The sequence below is a fragment of the Triticum dicoccoides genome, chromosome 5A, assembly GCF_002162155.2.
Source record: "Triticum dicoccoides isolate Atlit2015 ecotype Zavitan chromosome 5A, WEW_v2.0, whole genome shotgun sequence".
Lineage (NCBI taxonomy): Eukaryota > Viridiplantae > Streptophyta > Magnoliopsida > Poales > Poaceae > Triticum > Triticum dicoccoides.
In genome coordinates this window covers 360504646-360526803 of record NC_041388.1, presented here as the reverse complement: position 1 = coordinate 360526803, position 22158 = coordinate 360504646, and positions in this window count along the sequence as shown.

The window sequence follows — 22158 nt, the reverse complement described above, 5'->3', positions numbered from 1 at the left end:
TCGCATTGCCATCGCTGTCGGAGTTTTGTGGTTCTGCCTAAAACCAGGTAGATTCCATGCACGACGGTTTTCTAGGCAGATTCTAGGCACGAGAGATTTACGATGCCTGGCACATCACAAACAGTTCATGATTATAAACCATGTACGATAGGTAGACAATCACACACATTTAGTTTTCCCACACCGTATGTGATAGTGTCTGACATCACACATGCTTTGCAAACGGCAACTGTGTGCATGCTTGCACACGTTTCCTCTCTGTGAACCATCTCAGATTATGGTGTATATCGCAAACGTTTGTGTTTTACCAACCGTGTGTGCCGTAATAACCTGCACAACGTAATTTCGCCCTAATTTAATTGCTGTTATTTAAAATTGTACCTAATTTAAACTTGAAACTAGGCTATAGCTTTATTCATATTCATCAGGTTCAAACAACCAATGCATTATTCGATTCACAGGTACATATGTTTAAGAATTACAGAAGCACCAAATAAAGAATTATTCATAGGTACATATGTTCTATACTTGTACTATTACAGATGGTAAAGAAAGAGGCGGCAGACATTCTAGTTGCTGAACAAGGTGAAGCGGAATGGCCCTATTGTGCTCTCCTGGATGCAGATCAATGGCCGGCCGGCCGCCAATCATGTGGTTTGAGAGGTAATCTTGAGTAAACTGCTTCAGGATCCACTGCAAAAGAAAAAAGATTCAGATATTGTCATCTAACACAACTCATTACGGGCAGTAAAAAGAAGGCTGCATGGTTCTTACTTACCATCCTGCAGTTCACTGTTGTCTTGCATAAAGTGTAAACAAATAGTTCGATTGACATATTTTGACCCATTTTAGTAACAATATTTATCAGTTTCCTCACTTGATGCTGGTTCATGAATATCTCATTGCCCCATACGCAGAAAGGGTCGAAGTGTGGATCTTTGGCAATGGTATATGTACCTAAAAGCACCAAGTTGATATTAGAAGCTAAACAACAATTGAAAAATGATTTAGTACAACACTCCATCCATCCCATTATATAAGATTTTATTACATGTATATCTAGACATCATCAGAACATTAAGGTAACACTCTTCCTTGTTGCTATGTAGCCTGGGATTGCATATTTAGTCATTCAGTACAATGCATGTTGCTAAACAACAATTGAAAAATGAAAAGGCATGTTAACTACAATATCCTTAACAGCAACAAAATATCGTAATTTATAGTGGTATTGTTGAAACTGTTATTGATGAAATTGAACTGCACAACAAATAGTTGCACATATAGAGCATCGCATTGTGAAGAAGTGGAATAAAAAAGTCATAAGGTCATCTCTAGGCGATCCTTAAAAAGTTAAAGGACTAAAACCCTTAGTGGATATATATATATATATATATATATATATATATATATATATATATATATATATATATACTCTAGCAATTTTTGGCCTTTTCTAGTCGATCCCCTAAACTTAAAGTTGTAAACTTCAATTTGATCAAGTTCAAAGCAGGTTCAACTGAAAGTAGCATGCATTCAAACATAAACATAGATAGTTTTGCATAACCGAACATAAAACATAAATTTAAACTAAGCTAAACTACTTTCGGTCGAAGTAAAGGTCGAGCCAATCCTTCCTCGTCATGTACAGTTTGACGCGAGCCGGGTCCGGGCTAGTACCGTCGTTGGGGTCATTGGGGAAGGCACTCCTCCACTCGTCGATGTCGATCTCCTCATCCTCGGGGCCCACCTCGACGCCCTCCGCACCGTCGTCGCCGCCGCCTTCGACCTCGTCATCAGAGGAGAGCGCGATAACCCCGCCGCCCTCCGCGCCGCTGTCCTTGCTGCCTTCGACCTCGTCATCGGAGGAGACCGTGATAACCTCGCCGCCCTTCGCGCCAGCAAAGATCGCCCGCTCCGCCTCCACGAGCTTTGGGTGCTGCCTATGGAGCTCTTGCATGTAGGCCTCGTCAGCGGCCTCGGCCTCGAGACGCTCCCACGCCTCGCGGTCCTCCCGCGCCATAGCCGAGCTCACCACACCTGGCTCCGGCAGAACGAGGTGGACCAGACGTGTGCCGAAGGGGAAATTGAGCCTAGCCGCCGCGCCGTGGTAGCGGACCTGCCAGCGGTCATACTCCATGGCCGCGAGCTCGGCCGTGTGGAAGCTACCGAGCCATCGACGGGTTTGGGTCTTTCGATCTGTAACCTCGGCGACCCACGTCCCCCACCGCCGCTGCCGGACCCCTAAGTAGGACTTCGTTGGCTGCCGGGTCCGGGGGAGGATGAGGAAGTCCTCGAACCGGTGTAGGGGCGCAGCGGCGGGCAGATCGGGGGACCGATGATGGCGGATCGGGCCCGCGGATGACGACGGGGACACCTCGACGGCCACCTCGCCGACATCGGGCAAAAAGGCCGTGATAAACCTCTTTTTGGCCATTGGCTACTCAAGCTCCCCAGCACACATGCATAGGTTGAGGATGGAGGCGCCGGCGATGGCGGCGACCTACCAATGGTCTCGAGGGTTGTGTGTGTCTGTGTGAGCGGAGGTTGTGTTTGAGGAAATACTGCGGCAACTGAAAATTTTACTAGGCGGGAGTAACAAGGCGGGGCTACTAAAAATTTGGATCAAGGGCGAGCAGATATCTTTGAGATTGCGAGGGATGCATAGGCGGGAGTAAAATGTCGGGGGTACTGAATATTTGAATCAAGGGACTAAAGCAGAGCGGGAGTAACAGACATTCACACGGTCCAAACATACTAATCGTGTGCTATTAAACATTAAAACCTTCCAGGCGGTAGATATTTTCGAGATTGCGAGGGATGTGGAGGTGGGAGTTTTGGGGGAGCGAGCTAGTGTGCTTGACACGCCAGCTGTGGACTGTAGCCGATGCACCTTCCCACGTAAGCCATAGGCGTATTGCTGGAATTCAAGCCGAGTTGAGCCAGCTTGGCTCGACTCGCTAGAGCTCGTTTCGTTAACGAGCTAGCTCGACTCGACTCGTTATTATTAACGAGCTCAAATCCAAGATTGGCTCGACTCGTATAACTCGCGAGTTGGCTCGTTTAGCTTGTTAAGCTCATTAAAGATATGAACATAAAACGCTCAAACATTATAAAAATTATTATGTATATATTAAACATATATATCACTAAACAATAGTCATTTCCTTGTAACGCATGAGTCTCCTAGGCGGTTGGGCCTTCAACGGCTAGGCATTGTGTTGTGCGCCTAGGACATAGGGTGCTAAGTGGCTAATCTTTTTTTATATTGGGAGTGGCTGATCTTTTGTACCGAGCCTAACAAGTTACACGAGTACTCGTGAGATTGGCTCGTTTAACTTGGTCTATAAACGATCTTAAACTAAAGCTCGTCTCGACTCGTTATTCTTCGAGTTCGAGTCGATTCGAGCCGAGTCACGAGCTACTCGTTTAGCTCATGAGCTTCGAGCTTTTTTCCAGCCCTACATAGGCGTACTATACACCGATGGTGCTCCAAGATATTTTGTACTACATCTCACACGGTTGGTGAGAATAAACTGTGTGGGATCTACTTGATTTCAATTACAACATGGGGTCACATCGGCAACGGACGGTGTTTGAATTGCTAAACCTTTTATCTGCAGTGAACATGCAACTGTATGTGTGTCGTAAAAGAATTGGAATTATTCAAGGTTCATTTGGACATTTCATACATTAAACTGGTTTTTTGGCCATTTCAGGTGTACAATTCAAAATTAAACTACATGCATGCTCCGGTGCATACAAATTGGTTGAAAAGTCAAATCTGTGTCCTTCAGTGCATGCTTAGGTCCCATGGAAGAAATGAGAATGAGTTTTTCGGGGTTCGTTTGGCCTTTTTAATACATTAACTGGGTTTTCTAGGCATTTTATGTGCATAATTCAAATTTGAACTACAAGCACATGCTCCAATAATGCACCAAAGTTGGTTGAAAAATCACATTTGTGTCCTTGGGTGAATTTTTAGGTCCCATGCAAGAGATGGGAATGAAATTCAAACACCATGGCACTGTTGATTGCCGGCAAACATTGAGATGCCTGGTTTTTAAATTCTAGTAAATCCAAAACTCGTCTGAAATTCATGAAACTTGGCATGCTATCATGGAGCGGCATCAACATGCCGTGGTGAAAATTTTGTCCCATTTGGGGCAGGTTCGGGTATAAGCTTCTCACAAACCAGAGCTTCTCACAACAAGCATGATGGTTTTGATAGGGAACGTACCACCTTTGGTGACGGGACAATGTCCGTTGCCTCTTATTGCTTTCAAAAAATTTCTAGTGTCAACATAGAACAACAGGAGTGTTGTGTTCAATCTTTGAATTTTTCGGGGTTCGTTTGGCCTTTTTTATACATTAACTGGGTTTTCTAGGCATTTTATGTGCATAATTCAAATTTGAACTACAAGCACATGCTCCAATAATGCACCAAAGTTGGTTGAAAAATCACATGTGTGTCCTTGGGTGAATTTCTAGGCCCCATGCAAGAGATGGGAATGAAATTCAAACACCATGGCACTGTTGATTTCCGGCAAAACATTGAGATGCCTGGTTTTTAAATTCTAGTAAATCCAAAACTCGTCTGAAATTCATGAAACTTGGCATGCTATCATGGAGCGGCATCAACATGCCGTTGTGAAAATTTTGTCCCATTTGGGGCAGGTTCAGGTATAAGCTTCTCACAAACCAGAGCTTCTCACAACAAGCATGATGGTTTCGATAGGGAACGTACCACCTTTGGGGACGAGACTATATCCCTTACCTCTTAATGCTTTCAAAAAATTTCTAGTGTCAACATAGAACAACAGGAGTGTTGTGTTCAATCTTGTAATTTTTCAGGGTTTGTTTGGCCTTTTTTATACATTAACTGGGTTTTCTAGGCATTTTATGTGCATAATTCAAATTTGAACTACAAGCACATGCTCCAAGGCACTAAGGTTGGTTGAGAAATCACATGTGTGTCCTTGGGTGAATTTCTAGGTCCCATGCAAGAGATGGGAATGAAATTCAAAAACCAGGGCACTGTTGATTGCCGGCAAAACGTTGAGATGCCTGGTTTTTAAATTCTAGTAAATCCAAAACTCGTATGAAATTCATGAAACTTGGCATGCTATCGTGGAGCGGCATACACATGCCGTGTTAAAATTTTTGTCCCATTTGGGGCAGCTTCGGCTATATGCTTCTTGTTGGGGAACATTGCAGAAAACAAAAAAAAAATTCCTACGTTTCACCAAGATCAATCTATGGAGTCAACTAGCAATGAGAGGAGAGTGCATCTACATACCCTTGTAGATCGCGAGCGGAAGCGTTCAAGAGAACAGGGATGATGGAGTCGTACTCGCCGTGATCCAAATCACCGATGACCAAGTGCCGAACGGACGGCACCTCCGCGTTCAACACACGTACGGAGCGGATGACGTCTCCTCCTTCTTGATCCAGCAAGGGGGAAGGAGAGGTTGATGAAGATCCAGCAGCATGACGGCGTGGTGGTGGATGCAGCAGTGAACGCAGCAGGGCTTCGCCGAGCTTCTGCGAGAGGGAGAGGTGTAGCAGGGGAGAGGGAGGCGCCAAGACTTCAGGTGCGGCTGCCCTCCCTCCCCCCTTTATATAGGCCCCCTGGGGTGGGGGGGCGCCGGCCCTGGAGATGGGAACTCCCAAGGGGGCGTCGGCCAAGAGGGGTGGAGTGCCCCCCAAGGCAAGTGGAGGCGCACCCCACCCTAGGGTTTCCAACCCTAGGCGCAGGAGGGCCCAAGGGGGGGGGTGCACCAGCCCACTATGGGCTGGTTCCTCTCCCCACTTTAGCCCATGGGGCCCTCCGCGATGGGTGGCCCCACCCGGTGGACCCCGGGATCCATCCGGTGGTCCCGGTACAATACCGGTGACCCCGAATCTTTCCCGATGGCCGAAACTACACTTCCTATATATAATTCTTCACCTCCGGACCATTCCGGAACTCCTCGTGACGTCCAGGATCTCATCCGGGACTCTGAACAACTTTCAGATTACTGCATACTCATATCTCTACAACCCTAGCGTCACCGGATCTTACGTGTGTAGACCCTACGGGTTCAGGAGACACGTAGACATGACCGAGACGGCTCTCCGGCCAATAACCAACATCGGGATCTGGATACCCATGTTGGCTCACACATGCTCCTTGATGATCTCATCGGATGAACCACGATGTCTAGGACTTAATCAATTCCGTATTCAATTCCCTTTGTCAATCGGTACATTACTTGCCCGAGACTCGATCGTCGGTATCCCAATACCTTGTTCAGTCTCGTTACCAGCAAGTCACTTTACTCGTACCGTAATGCATGATCCCGTGATCAACCACTTGATCACACTGAGCTCATTATGATGATGCAATACCGAGTGGGCCCAGGGATACCTCTCCGTCATATGGAGTGACAAATCCCAGTCTCGATTCGTGCCAGCCCAACAGACACTTTCGGAGACACCTGTAATGTACCTTTATAGTCACCCAGTTACGTTGTGACGTTTGGCACACCCAAAGCACTCCTACGGTATCCGGGAGTTGCACAATCTCATGGTCTAAGGAAATGATACTTGACATTTAGAAAAGCTACAGCAAACGAACTACACGATCTTTGAGCTAAGCTTAGGATTGGGTCTTGTCCATCACATCATTCTCCTAAAGATGTGATCCCGTTATCAATGACATCCCCATGTCCATAGCCAGGAAACCATGACTATCTGTTGATCAACGAGCTAGTCAACTAGAGGCTCACTAGGGACACATTGTGCTCTATGTATTCACACATGTATTACGATTTCCGGATAATACAATTACAACATGAATAATAGACAATTATCATGAACAAGGAAATATAATAATCATTTTATTATTGCCTCTAGGGCATATTTCCAACAGTCTCCCACTTGCACTAGAGTCAATCATCTAGTTACATTGTGATGAATTGAACACCCATGGAATTCTGGTGTTGATCATGTTTTGCTCTAGGGAGAGGTTTAGTCAACGGATCTGCTACATTCAGGTCTGTATGTACTTTACAAATTTCTATGTCTCCATTTTGAACACTTTATCGAATGGAGTTGAAGCGACGCTTGATATGCCTGGTCTTCCTGTGAAACCTGGGCTCCTTGGCAAGGGCAATAGCTCCAGTGTTGTCACAGAAGAGAGTCATCGGCCCCGACGCATTGGGTATGACTCCTAGGTCGGTAATGAACTCCTTCACCCAGACTGCTTCGTGTGCTGCCTCCGAGGCTGCCATGTACTTCACTTCACATGTAGATCCCGCCACAACGCTTTGCTTGCAACTGCACCAGCTTACTGCCCCACCATTCAAAATATACACGCATCCGGTTTGTGACTTAGAGTCATCTAGATCTGTGTTGAAGCTAGCATCGACGTAACCCTTTACGATGAGCTCTTCGTCACCTCCATAAACGAGAAACATTTCCTTGGTCCTTTTCAGGTACTTCAGGATATTCTTGACCGCTGTCCAGTGTTCCATGCCGGGATTACATTGGTACCTTCCTACCAAACTCACGGCAAGGTTTACATCAGGTCTGGTACACAGCATAGCATACATGATAGACCCTATGGCCGAGGCATAGGGGACGACACTCATCTTTTCTCTATCTTCTGCCATGGTCGGGCACTGAGCCATGCTCAATCTCACACCTTGCAATACAGGCAAGAACCCCTTCTTGGACTGATCCATATTGAACTTCTTCAATATCTTGTCAAGGTACGTACTTCGTGAAAGACCGATGAGACGTCTCAATCTATCTCTATAGATCTTGATGCCTAATATATAAGCAGCTTCTCCAAGGTCCTTTATTGAAAAACCCTTGTTCAAATAGGCCTTTATGCTTCCAAGAATTCTATATCATTTCCCATCAACAGTATGTCATCCACATATAATATGAGAAATGCTACAGAGCTCCCACTCACTTTCTTGTAAACGCAGGCTTCTCCATAAGTCTGTATAAACCCAAACGCTTTGATCATCTCATCAAAGCGAATGTTCCAACTCCGAGATGCTTGCACCAGCCCATAGATTGAGCGTTGGAGCTTGCACACCTTGTTAGCATTCTTAGGATCGACAAAACCTTCCGGCTGCATCATATACAATTCTTCCTTAAGAAAGCCGTTAAGGAATGCCGTTTTGACGTCCATTTGCCATATCTCATAATCATAGAATGCAACAATTGCTAACATGATTCAGACGGACTTCAGCTTCGCTACGGGTGAGAAAGTCTCATCGTAGTCAACCCCTTGAACTTGTCGATAACCCTTAGCGACAAGTCGAGCCTTATAGATGGTCACATTACCATCCGCGTCTGTCTTCTTCTTAAAGATCCATTTATTTTCTATGGCTCGCCGATCTTCGCGCAAGTCAGTCAAAGTCCATACTTTGTTTTCATACATGGATTCTATCTCGAATTTCATGGCTTCTAGACATTTGTTGGAATCTGGGCCCGCCATCGCTTCTTCATAGTTCGAAGGTTCACCGTTGTCTAACAACATGATTTCCAGGACAGGGTTGCCGTACCACTCTGGTGCGGAACGTGTCCTTGTGGACCTACGAAGTTCAGTAGGAGCTTGATCTGAAGTATCTTGATCATCATCATTAACTTCCTCTCTAATCGGTGTAGGCACCACAGGAACATTTTCCTGAGCTGCGCTACTCTCTGCTTCAAGAGGCAGTACTTCATCAAGCTCTACTTTCCTCCCACTTACTTCTTTCGAGAGAAACTCCTTCTCTAGAAAGGATCCATTCTTGGCAACGAAGATCTTGCCTTCGTATCTGAGGTAGAAGGTATACCCAATGGTTTCCTTAGGGTATCCTATGAAGACACATTTTTCTGACTTGGGTTCGAGCTTTTCAGGTTGAAGTTTCTTGACATAAGCATCGCATCCCCAAACTTTTAGAAACAACAGCTTAGGTTTCTTCCCAAACCATAATTCATACGGTGTCGTCTCAACGGATTTTGACGGAGCCCTATTTAAAGTGAATGCGGCAGTCTCTAAAGCATAGCCCCAAAATGATAGCGGTAAATCGGTAAGAGACATCATAGATCGCACCATATCTAATAGAGTGCGATTACGATGTTCGGACACACCATTACGCTGAGGTGTTCCAGGCGGCGTGAGTTGTGAAACTATTCCACATTTTCTTAAGTGTGTGCCAAATTCGTGACTCAAGTATTCTCCCCCACGATCTGATCGCAAGAACTTGATTTTCCTGTCACGTTGATTCTCAACCTCACTCTGAAATTCCTTGAACTTTTCAAAGGTCTCAGACTTGTGTTTCATTAAGTAGACATACCCATATCTACTCAAGTCATCAATGAGGGTGAGAACATAACGATAGCCACCGCGAGCCTCAACACTCATTGGACCGCACACATCAGTATGTATGATTTCCAATAAGTTGGTTGCTCGCTCCATTGTTCCTGAGAACGGTGTCTTGGTCATCTTACCCATGAGGCATGGTTCGCACGTGTCAAATGATTCGTAATCAAGAGACTCTAAAAGTCCATCTGCATGGAGCTTCTTCATGCGTTTGACACCTATGTGACCAAGGCGGCAGTGCCACAAGTATGTGGGACTATCATTATCAACCTTACATCTTTTGCTATTCACACTATGAATATGTGTAGCATTACGCTCGAGATTCATTAAGAATAAACCATTCACCATCAGAGCATGACCATAAAACATATCTCTCATATAAATAGAACAACCATTATTCTCGGATTTAAATGAGTAGCCATCTCGAATTAAACGAGATCCTGATACAATGTTCATGCTCAAAGCTGGCACTAAATAACAATTATTGAGGTTTAAAACTAATCCCGTAGGTAAATGTAGAGGTAGTGTGCCGACGGCGATCACATCGACCTTGGAACCATTCCCGACGCGCATCGTCACCTCGTCCTTCGCCAATCTCCGCTTATTCCGCAGCTCCTGCTTTGAGTTACAAATGTGAGCAACCGCACCGGTATCAAATACCCAGGAGCTACTACGAGTACTGGGAAGGTACACATCAATTACATGTATATCACATATACCTTTTGTGATGCCGGCCTTCTTGTCCGCTAAGTATTTGGGGCAGTTCTGCTTCCAGTGACCACTTCCCTTGCAATAAAAACACTCAGTCTCGGGCTTGGGTCCATTCTTTGGCTTCTTCCCGGCAGCTTGCTTACCGGGCGCGGCAACTCCCTTGCCGTCCTTCTTGAAGTTCTTCTTACCCTTGCCTTTCTTGAACTTAGTGGTTTTATTCACCATCAACACTTGATGTTCCTTTTTGACTTCTACCTCTGCTGATTTCAGCATTGCAAATACTTCAGGAATGGTCTTTTCCATCCCCTGCATGTTGAAGTTCATCACAAAGCTCTTATAGCTCGGTGGAAGCGACTGAAGGATTCTGTCAATGACCGCGTCATCCGGGAGATTAACTCCCAGCTGAGTCAAGCGGTTATGCAACCCAGACATTTTGAGTATGTGCTCACTGACAGAACTATTTTCCTCCATCTTACAGCTGAAGAACTTGTCGGAGACTTCATATCTCTCGACCCGGGCATGAGCTTGGAAAACCATTTTCAGCTCTTCGAACATCTCATATGCTCCGTGTCGCTCAAAACGCTTTTGGAGCCCCGGTTCTAAGCTGTAAAGCATGCCGCACTGAATGAGGGAGTAATCATCAGCACGTGTCTGCCAAGCGTTCATAACGTCTTGGTTCTGTGGGACGGGTGCGTCACCTAGCGGTGCTTCTAGGACACAATCTTTCTTGGCAGCTATGAGGATGATCCTCAGGTTCCAGACCCAGTCCGTATAGTTGCTGCCATCGTCTTTCAGCTTGGTTTTCTCTAGGAACGCGTTGAAGTTGAGGACAACGTTGGCCATTTGATCTACAAGACATATTGTAAAGATTTTAGACTAAGTTCATGATAATTAAGTTCATCTAATCAAATTATTCAATGAACTCCCACTTAGATAGACATCCTTCTAGTCATCTAAGTATAACATGATCCGAGTTGACTAGGCCGTGTCCGATCATCACGTGAGATGGACTAGTGAACATCGGTGAACATCTTCATGTTGATCGTATCTTCTATACGACTCATGCTCGACCTTTCGGTCTTCTGCGTTCCGAGGCCATGTCTGTACATGCTAGGCTCGTCAAGTCAACCTAAGTGTATTGCGTGTGTAAATCTGTCTTACACCCGTTGTATGTGAATGTTGGAATCTATCACACCCGATCATCACGTGGTGCTTCGAAACAACGAACTATCGCAACGGCGCACAGTTAGGGGGAACACTTTCTTGAAATTATTATGAGGGACCATCTTATTTACTACCGTCGTTCTAAGTAAACAAGATGCAAAAACATGATAAACATCACATGCAATCAAATAATAGTGACATGATATGGCCAATATCATATAGCTCCTTTGATCTCCATCTTGGGGCTCCATGATCATCTTGTCACCGGCATGACACCATGATCTCCATCATCATGTCTCCATGAAGTTGCTCGCCAACTATTACTTATACTACTATGGCTAACACGTTTAGCAATAAAGTAAAGTAATTTACATGGCATTTCTCAATGACACGCAGGTCATACAAAAAATAAAAACAACTCCTATGGCTCCTGCCAGTTGTCATACTCATCAACATGCAAGTCGTGATTCCTATTACAAGAACATGATCAATCTCATACATCACATATATCATTCATCATTCATCACAACCTTTGGCCATATCACATCACAAAACACTTGCTGCAAAAACAAGTTAGACGTCCTCTAATTGTTGTTGCAAGTTTTTACGTGGCTGCTATAGGTTTCTAGCAAGAACATTTCTTACCTACGCCAAAACCACAACGTGAATTGCCAATTTCTATTTACCCTTCATAAGGACCCTGTTCATCGAATCCGATCAGACTAAAGTGGGAGAGACAGACACCCGCCAGCCACCTTATGCAACTAGTGCATGTCAGTTGGTGGAACTGGTCTCACATAAGCGTACGTGTAAGGTTGGTCCGGGCCACTTCATCCCACGATGCCGCCGAATCAAGATAAGACTAGTAACGGCAAGCAAATTGACAATATAGACGCCCACAACTACTTTGTGTTCTACTCGTGCATAGTAACTACGCATAGACCTAGCTCTGATATCACTGTTGGGGAACGTTGCAGAAAACAAAAAAATTCCTACGTTTCACCAAGATCAATCTATGGATTCAACTAGCAACGAGAGGAGAGTGCATCTACATACCCTTGTAGATCGCGAGCGGAAGCATTCAAGAGAACGGGGATGATGGAGTCGTACTCGCCGTGATCCAAATCACCAATGACCAAGTGCTGAACGGACGGCACCTCTGTGTTCAACACACGTACAGAGCAGATGACGTCTCCTCCTTCTTGATCTAACAAGGGGGAAGGAGAGGTTGATGAAGATCCAGCAACACGACGGCGTGGTGGTGGATGCAACAGTGAACGCAGCAGGGCTTCGCCGAGCTTCTGCGAGAGGGAGAGGTGTAGCAGGGGAGAGGGAGGCGCCAAGACTTCAGGTGCGGCTGCCCTCCCCCCCTTTATATAGGCCCCCCCTGGGGGGGGGCGCCAGCCCTGGAGATGGGAACTCCCAAGGGGGCGGCGGCCAAGGGGGGTGGAGTGCCCCCCAAGGCAAGTGGAGGCACCCCCACCCTAGGGTTTCCAACCCTAGGCGCAGGGGGGCCCAAGGGGGGGCGCACCAGCCCACTATGGGCTGGTTCCCCTCCCCACTTCAGCCCATGGGGCCCTCCGGGATGGGTGGCCCCACCCGGTGGACCCCGGGACCCATCCGGAGGTCCCGGTACAATACCGGTGACCCCGAATCTTTCCTGATGGCCCAAACTACACTTCCTATATATAATTTTTCACCTCTGGACCATTCCGGAACTCCTCGTGACGTCCAGGATCTCATCCAGGACTCCGAACAACTTTCGGATTACTGCATACTCATATCTCTACAACCCTAGCATCACCGGACCTTAAGTGTGTAGACCCTACGGGTTCGGGAGACACGTAGACATGACCGAGACGGCTCTCCGGCCATTAACCAACAGCGGGATCTGGATACCCATGTTGGCTCCCACATGCTCCTCGATGATCTCATCGGATGAACCACGATGTCGAGGACTTAATCAATCCCGTATTCAATTCCCTTTGTCAATCGGTACGTTACTTGCCCGAGACTCGATCATCGGTATCCCAATACCTTGTTCAGTCTCGTTGCCGGCAAGTCACTTTACTCATACCGTAATGCATGATCCCGTGATCAACCACTTAATCACATTGAGCTCATTATGATGATGCATTACCGAGTGGGCCCAGAGATACCTCTCCGTCATACGGAGTGACAATTCCCAGTCTCGATTCGTGCCAACCCAACAGACACTTTCGGAGACACCTGTAATGTACCTTTATAGTCACCCAGTTACATTGTGACATTTGGCACACCCAAAGCACTCCTACGGTATCCGGGAGTTGCACAATCTCATGGTCTAAGGAAATGATACTTGACATTCAGAAAAGCTACAGCAAACGAACTACACGATCTTTGAGCTAAGCTTAGGATTGGGTCTTGTCCATCACATCATTCTCCTAATGATGTGATCCCGTTATAAATGACATCCCCATGTCCATAGCCAGGAAACCATGACTATCAGTTGATCAACGAGCTAGTCAACTAGAGGCTCACTAGGGACACATTGTGGTCTATGTATTCACACATGTATTACGATTTCCGGATAATACAATTACAGCATGAATAATAGACAATTATCATGAACACGGAAATATAATAATCATTTCATTATTGCCTCTAGGGCATATTTCCAACACTTCTCACAAACCAGAGCTTCTCACAAACCAGAGCTTCTCACAACAAGCATGATGGTTTCGGTAGGGAACGTACAACCTTTGGGGATGAAACGATATCCATTGCCTCTTATTGCTTTCAAAAAATTGCTCGTGTCAACATAGAACAACGTGATTGTTGTGTCAATTTTTGGGATTTTTCGGGGTTCGTTTGGAAATTTTTATGCATTAACTGAGTTTTCAATGCATTTATGTGCATAATTCAAATTTGAACTACATGCACATGCTCCAATGCACTAAGGTTGGTTGAAAAATCTAATCTGTGTCCTTGGGTGAATTTCTAGGTCCTATGCAAGAGATGGGAATGAAATTCAAACACCAAGGCACTATTGATTGCCGGCAAAACATTGAGATGCCTCGTTTTTAAATTCTAGCAAATCCAAAACTCATGTGAAATTCATGAAACTTGGCATGCTATCATGGAGCGGCATCAACATGCCGTGTTGAAAAGTTTGTCCCATTTTGGCCAGGTTCGGGTATATGCTTCTCACAAACCAGAGCTTCTCACAACAAGCATGATGGTTTCGGTAGGGAACGTCCCACCTTTGGGGACGAAATGATATCCATTGCCTCTTATTGATTTCAAAAAAATTCTCGTGTCAACATAGAACAACAGGAGTGTTGTGTCAATTTTCGGGATTTTTCGGGGTTCGTTTGGACATTTTTATGCATTAACTGAGTTTTCAATGCATTCATGTGCATAATTCAAATTTGAACTACATGCACATGCTCCAGTGCATATAAATTGGTTGAAAAATCAAATCTGCGTCCTTGGGTGGATGCTTAGGTCCCATGCAAGAAATGGGAATGAATTTCAAACGCCAGGGCACCGTTGATTGTCGATAAAACATTGATATGCCTGGTTTTTAAATTCTAGTAAATCCAAAACTCGTCTGAAATTCATGAAACTTGGAATGCTATCATGGAATGGCACCCGACATGATGTGGTATTTTTCGTGTCCATTTTGAGAGAAGGCGCACTCGAATAATGACAGCCAACAAAGGCATTTTGAAAAAATAGCTGCCACTTTAATATCTCAAACGTTTGTATAATTCAAACCGTGTGCGTTCTGTTAACCATTCACATGACGCCACATGTCTTGGTTTTAATGGTTGTAGGAGGTGTCGTGCGGACAACTGCTTACCTTGACTGAACGGGAGGCGTGCGAGCGCAGACCGGTGCGCAGGCTGACCGAGAGGCGTGCAAGCTGTCCTCCAATGCGCAGGCTCACTGGGAAGCGTGCAAGCTGTACGCTACGCGGGCTCACCGGGAAGCAAGTCCTTTGACTTCCATGGCCGCCCGCCGTCCTCTCCATTAATGGTGCGTGAGACGCTATTTAATACGGGCGGCCTTACTATTTGCCTCCCATTCCCCTCCCCCCGATAGACCTCCACCGTCATGGCGCAGAATGATCATCTGCCACTACTCTTCAAGTTTGGTGAAGTCGACCCCGAGCCGGAGGATATAGAAAATAAGGAGGAATGGGGCCTCATGGACATGGCCCAGAATGAGCTGGCTGCGACGGTTGTTGCCCTCGCTCCCGTCCTAGCTCCCATCCCCGCGCCCGCGCCAGCGACCATCCCCGTAGCATTGACGGGCTGGTCGCCGAGCACTATCGCAGAGCTGGAAGCCGTGGGCGTCAGCGAGGTCTCCGCGGACCCACGCGAGCTTGTGTACATGCCAGTGCCAGTGCCAGCGCCCGTGCCCATGCCCGTGCGCGCCCCTCCACCCACCGTGGCGCCAGCCCTCGTGCGTTTGACTGCATCTGCCGCGCCCGTGCGCGCCCCTCCACCACTAAAAAAATACACTTCTGTGATGATACGTGTTTGTCACAGTAGGTCACGTTTTCTGTCATGCATGTACATCCATGACAAATTTATGACAGAATCAAGATAGTCATACCTGTGCTGTCATAGAAGTGTCCCATGACATTACCAAAATTATCATCATGGAAGTGTCCACTTCCATGACGATAAATCGCGCGTCACAGAAGTGCTTTCGTCAAGGGTGACCGACACGTGGCATCCACCGGAACACCGTTAAGCTATCGGGTCCGGTTTTGGATCCAATAACCCGTTAACAGCCCCGACCAATGGGGATTTTCCATGTGTAAAATCATCGTTGGCTGGAGGAAACACGTGTCAGCTCATCGTTCGGACAGATGTCATCCACTCATTGGACCCAAAGCGCCTATGCTACGGCGACACGTGGCACGGCCCAACAAAGGCCCATTCCTGTGAAAAGGCCGGCCTATTTGACTTGGTCAAAAGGTGGCGGGCCGACCCACGGTAAGCCTATTAACAGCCTGTTCGCATATAGCCCATTTACAGCCCGCTAACCCAGGGCCCGTTTACGGCCTATCCGAATTAGGCCAGTAGCGTCATCTGGGCCGTCCAATATAATTCCAGCCTGTTTTAACTTCCGGCCCATGTATGGCCCATGACGTCTTTCAGCCCATATGAGGCCCTTATTACTCTCGGCGCATTAACGGCCCGTGGTAAAACTGGCCCATAATGAATAGTGTATCACTTTATACCCATTAACGGCACATGGTGAAACTGGCCTGTAATGAACAGTTTTCCACTTTATGCCCATTAACAGCCCATTATTCCGTTGGGCCATTTCCAGCCCATGTTATCTTTCGGCCTTCTCGGGGCCCATTTATTCTTGGGCTCATTTCCACATTCGTTTACTTACGGCCCGTTACTATCATTTTCTGCTTGTGGGCCAAATTCAGCCTGTGGTTTCAGTCGGCCCGTTTGTGGCCCGTTAATACGTTGGGCCGTTTTCACAGCGTCATCAAAATACGTCCGATTAACGACGACCCGTTATGGTCGGCCCATGAATGATTTCAACTCTAGCTCATTTATGACCATAATGTGGTCTATTATTGGCCCATGTTTGGCCAACCGATCATACGGCCCGTAGAAGGCCCATTGATGATACGGCCCATAGAAGGCCCATTGTGTCTAGGGCCCGTATAAGGCCCATTGTTTCTACGCCACGTAGAAGGCCCATTGTTTCTACGGCTGAGGGAGTCTTGGATTAGGGGGTCTACGGATAGCCGGACTATATCCTTTGGTCGGACTGTTGGACTATGAAGATACAAGACTGAAGACTTCGTCCCGTGTCCGGATGGGACTCTACTTGGCGTGGAAGGCAAACTAGGCAATACGGACATGTATATCTCCTCCTTTGTAACCGACCTTGTGTAACCCTAGCCCCCTCCGATGTCTATATAAACCGGAGGGTTTTAGTCCATAGGACAACATACAATCAGACCATAGGCTAGCTTCTAGGGTTTAGCCTCTTTGACCTCGTGGTAGATCAACTCTTGTAATACTCATATCATCAAGAACAATCAAGCAGTCCGTAGGGTATTACCTCCATCAAGAGGGCCCGAACCTGGGTAAACATCGTGTCCCCTGCCTCCTATTACCATCCGCCTTAGATGCACAATTCAGGACCCCCTACCCGAGATCCGCCGGTTTTGACACCGACATTGGTGCTTTCATTGAGAGTTCCACTGTGTCGTCATCATAAGGAGGATGGCTTGGCTCGTTGTCAAGGACAACATCATCTCTGGGGGAGCCCTGGCTGTAGGGCAAACTCTCCGACTAGGTGGTTTCGTCATGACCGCCCGCTCGGCCACTGCGCCGAGGATGACCTCTCGGGTCATCGAAAATAGCCTCCACATCGGCTCGAAATTTGCCGAGTAGATGGATACAATGGAGCTCTCCTCTTTGAACGAGCTCTTGGATTGCATTGCCGCTCTGGGAGTCACTACGGACTACGATCGGATCGGGCTTAAACCCGACCAAAGGGAGATTAACTCTCCGCCGGTCACCCATCAGATAGCGGTGTTGGAGGAGCAATGCGGCGATTCTCCCTCTATCCCGATGACGAACTATGTCCGTATTCCCAAGCTCTCCGAACAGGATACTCGCTCACGGGAGGACACCGCCCTAACCCTGAATCCAAAATCAAGCCGCATACCGAACCCACAGGGCAACATCCCGAAGCCCGAACTTCCAAGATGGGAAACTCCCCTGCCCCAGGATCACAGATTGGGTCAAGGTGTGGACTTAAATCCACCCACCCACCCAGATACAAACGATCTTTCCCACATTAGGCAAGCGCCCCAAGAGACAGTACATCACTATTGGGCCAGATTCCTCCTTGTAATGAACAAGGTCAAGGACTGTCGCGAGGAAGATGCAATTTCGTTCTTTTGCAAGAATTGCACGGACAAGGGAGTCCTCAATGCCATAAGTTGCCGTGACATAGCACACTTCACTAACTTGGCGGCCATAGTACGGAAATACTGTGCGATGGAAAGTGCCTGGAAAGCCCAAACGCAATTTTGGGATAATCTGGCTCTGACAAAACCCCAAGTCCGAATTAAAAGGGTGTACTCTCATAAGTCGCCCGACTCAATTACAAAGAAGCAAAATCCCACTACAGGGCGTGGAACCGTATTGGAGGGATGGCTTAACGGGCCCTGCAAAATCCATAGTACAACAGATACCATATCAACACACAACCTTAGAGCATGTTGGGTACTTCGGCAGGTGGGCAAAAGCAGTGAGGATCTTCTCACCCAAAATACCTCAGAGCACCTTCCCACGGATAACAATACAGTATTAACGATCTTCGAGACCTTCGCCTCAAATAATAGGCGTAAGCGAGCACTCCGCAGCCTTGCCGAAGTTTGCCACATGGCAGCAATAAATCCATGGAGCGACACGACTATCACCTTCAATGCCAGTGACAAACCTAAATTTCGAACAGCCCGAGCACCAGCCACTTTGGTCCTCAGTCCAATTATGGACGGCTTTCGGCTCACTAAGGTGCTCATGGACGGCGCCAGCGGATTAAACCTCATTTATGAGGAAACTCTAAAAAAATGGAAATAGAAAGCAACCGTATTGAGCAAATCAGTACGACCTTCTGAGGAATCATCCCTAGTCGGGAGGTACGTTGTGCTGGGAAAATCACACTTGATGTGGTATTCGGCACTCCGGAGAATTACAGGTCCGAAGAAATTACATTCCAAGTGGCCCCGTTCAGTAGCGGATACCGCACCCTTCTAGGGCGGGAGTCATTCACGATTTTTCAAGCCATACCCCATTACGGGTACATGAAGCTCAAAATGCCCGGACCCAAGGGAATTATCACTCTAGCTAGTGATCCGGACATAGCACTCTACGCCGAGAACAAAACAACCGCACTAGCCCTCGAGGCATTATCCGAAGCCCTTGTGGCGGAGGAGTTAACCGCGCTGCGCTCCACGGTGGACAGGGACGACATGATACTAGACAAAAGATTCAAGTCCACCTCCTTTAAACCAGCGGACGAAATAGTTAAATTCCAAGTCCATCCAACGGACCCTACAAAAACAGCATCCATTGGGGCACAGTAAGACCCGACACTACTGGAGTTTCTGCGCGAGAATTGGGATATATTCGCCTGGCATCCTTCAAACATGCCAGGAATCCCATGCAGATTGGCCGAGCATAGCCTTAATATTCTAAAAGGATTCAAGCCGGTCAAGCAGACTCTTCGGCGTTTCTCTGAACCTAAGCGACAAGCCATGGGAGAGGAGCTGGCCAAGCTACTGGAAGCCAGATTCATTAAAGAAATAAAACATCCGGATTGGCTAGAAAACCTGGTGATGGTACCAAAGAATGACAAATCCTGGTGCCTATATGTCGACTTCAAAGACCTTAATAAGGCTTGCCCAAAGGATCCCTTCCCACTCCCTCACATCGATCAAATCATCAACGCTACCATAGGACACGAATCATTGTGCTTCCTCGACGCATACTCCGGTTACCACCAAATTAAGATGGCGGAGTCTGATCAAGCCGCAACGACATTTATAATGCCATACGGCCCCTTCTGCTTTAACACAATGCCCTTCGGGCTCAAAAACGCCGGCGCAACATATCAGCGCATGATCCAGACATGTCTGGAAAAGCAGATCGGTAAGACTATGGAGGCATATGTAGACGATGTGGTCATTAAAACCAGACACATCGAGTCTTTAATAGACAACTTGAGGCTCACGTTCACCAATCTCCGAACATACGACATTAAGCTCAATCCGGAAAAATGCGTTTTCGGCGTTCCCGCCGGAAAGCTCCTAGGCTTCATCGTCTCAAATAGAGGAATTGAAGCAAATCCGACTAAAATCCGAGCTCTGTCACAGTTGGCTATCTCAACTGACCTCAAGCAAATCCAGAAATTGACTGGATGCGTGGCGGCTTTAAGCCGCTTTATCTCCCGATTAGGAGAAAAGGCACTTCCCCTTTATCGCCTTGTTCGGCGCACCGAACACTTTGAGTGGACGGACGCAACCACGGCCGGACTGGAAGAAATAAAAGCCATCCTGGCCCCCAACCCAATCCTGGCCGCGCCAACTGTTGGCGAACCAATGCTATTATATATAGCGGCAACTCACCAAGTTGTAAGCGCAGTGCTCGTCGTCGAACAAGAGATAGACGGACATAAATCCCCACTTCAAAAGCCGATATATTATGTATCCACCGTCCTCACTCCATGCAAATCACGGTACCCACACTAACAAAAGATAGCATATGCGGTATTTATGGCATCCCGGAAACTATGGCACTACTTTCAAGAGTGTTCGATTACGGTGGCTTTCGAAGTACCACTCAATGACATAATAAAAAACCGCGATGCCACGGGCCGGATTGCCAAATGGGCCATCGAGCTCCTCCCGTTCGACATAACATATAATCCACAACGAGCCATTAAGTCGCAAGTACTGGCCGATTTCGTAGCCGAATCGACATAAGCCGAACTCCCTCAAGAGTACAGCGCATACTACAATTGGATCATGCACTTCGACGGCTCTAAAATGCTGGCTGGTCTGGGGGCTGGTGTCGTCTTGACGTCCCCCATCGGAGACACGGTGCAATATGTGCTCCAAATACTATATACAGACTCCAATAGTGCAACCGAATACGAGGCCCTATTACACGGCCTCCGGATGGCAGTCTCCATGGGCATCCAACGCCTAGAGGTGCGTGGGACTCGAACCTCGCAATATCCCAAATAAATGGAGACTTCGATGCCAAGGATCCGAAAATGGCGGCATATCGCAACGCCGTCCACAAAATGTCAACCCGGTTTGGGGGGCTTGAATTCCACCATGTGGCTCGGGAAAACAACCAGGCGGTGGACATCCTAGCCCGTATCGGTGCTAAACGCGACCCTGTCCCACCGGACATCTTCCTGGAAAGGCTGTTTAAACCATCTGTGGTATGGGAAGGGGACACCGACAAAAATAGTCCGGACCCGACCACAACCCCAGATGCCGAACACTCTGACACAATCGAAGGCTCTGCCACCGAAATAACACCTTCAACCCACGTGATAATGGCCGTCATCGCCCCGTGGAAAGAACCATTCCTGGCCTACCTAACCAGATAGGAATTACCCGAGGACCAAAATGAGGCCCGCTGCATAGTGCGGCGATCTAAAGCCTACAAGGTCCATGAGGGAGAGCTTTATAAGAAAAGCACAACTGGAGTCCTTCAAAGGTGCATCTCCAAAGAGGAAGGGCGGAAGCTTTTGGCAGAAATCCATGCCGGACTCGGCGGCCACCATGCCGCAGCCCGGGCCCTTGTAAGCAAGGCCTTCCATACATGTTTTTATTGGCCGACGGCCCGGGCAGATGCACAGCATCTGGTACAGCACTGTGTTGGTTGCCAGCCTTTTGCAAACCAATGCCACATGCCACCTACCGCCCTCCAAACAATCCCCATTACTTGGCCCTTTGCGGTCTGGGGCTCGATATGGTCGGACCCCTCAAAGGGGGAACCCATAAGAGAAAATACTTACTGGTCATGGTGGATAAATTCACCAAATGGATAGAAGCCAAACCAGTCAAAATGGCTGAATCCGGACCGGTGATAGACTTCATATCCGGGGTTGTACACCGTTATGGCGTCCCCCACAGCATCATCACTGACAACGGCACGAACTTTACAGCCAACGAGGTGAAACTTTGGTGCAGCAACATGGGCATCAAGCTCGATTGTGCTTCTGTCTATCATCCGCAAACTAACGGTCAAGTCGAATGAGCGAATGGTCTTATCATGAGCGGCATTAAACCCAGATTAGTCTGATCTTTAAAGGAATCAGACACTCATTGGGTAGAGGAGCTCGACTCCGTACTATGGGGGCTGCGG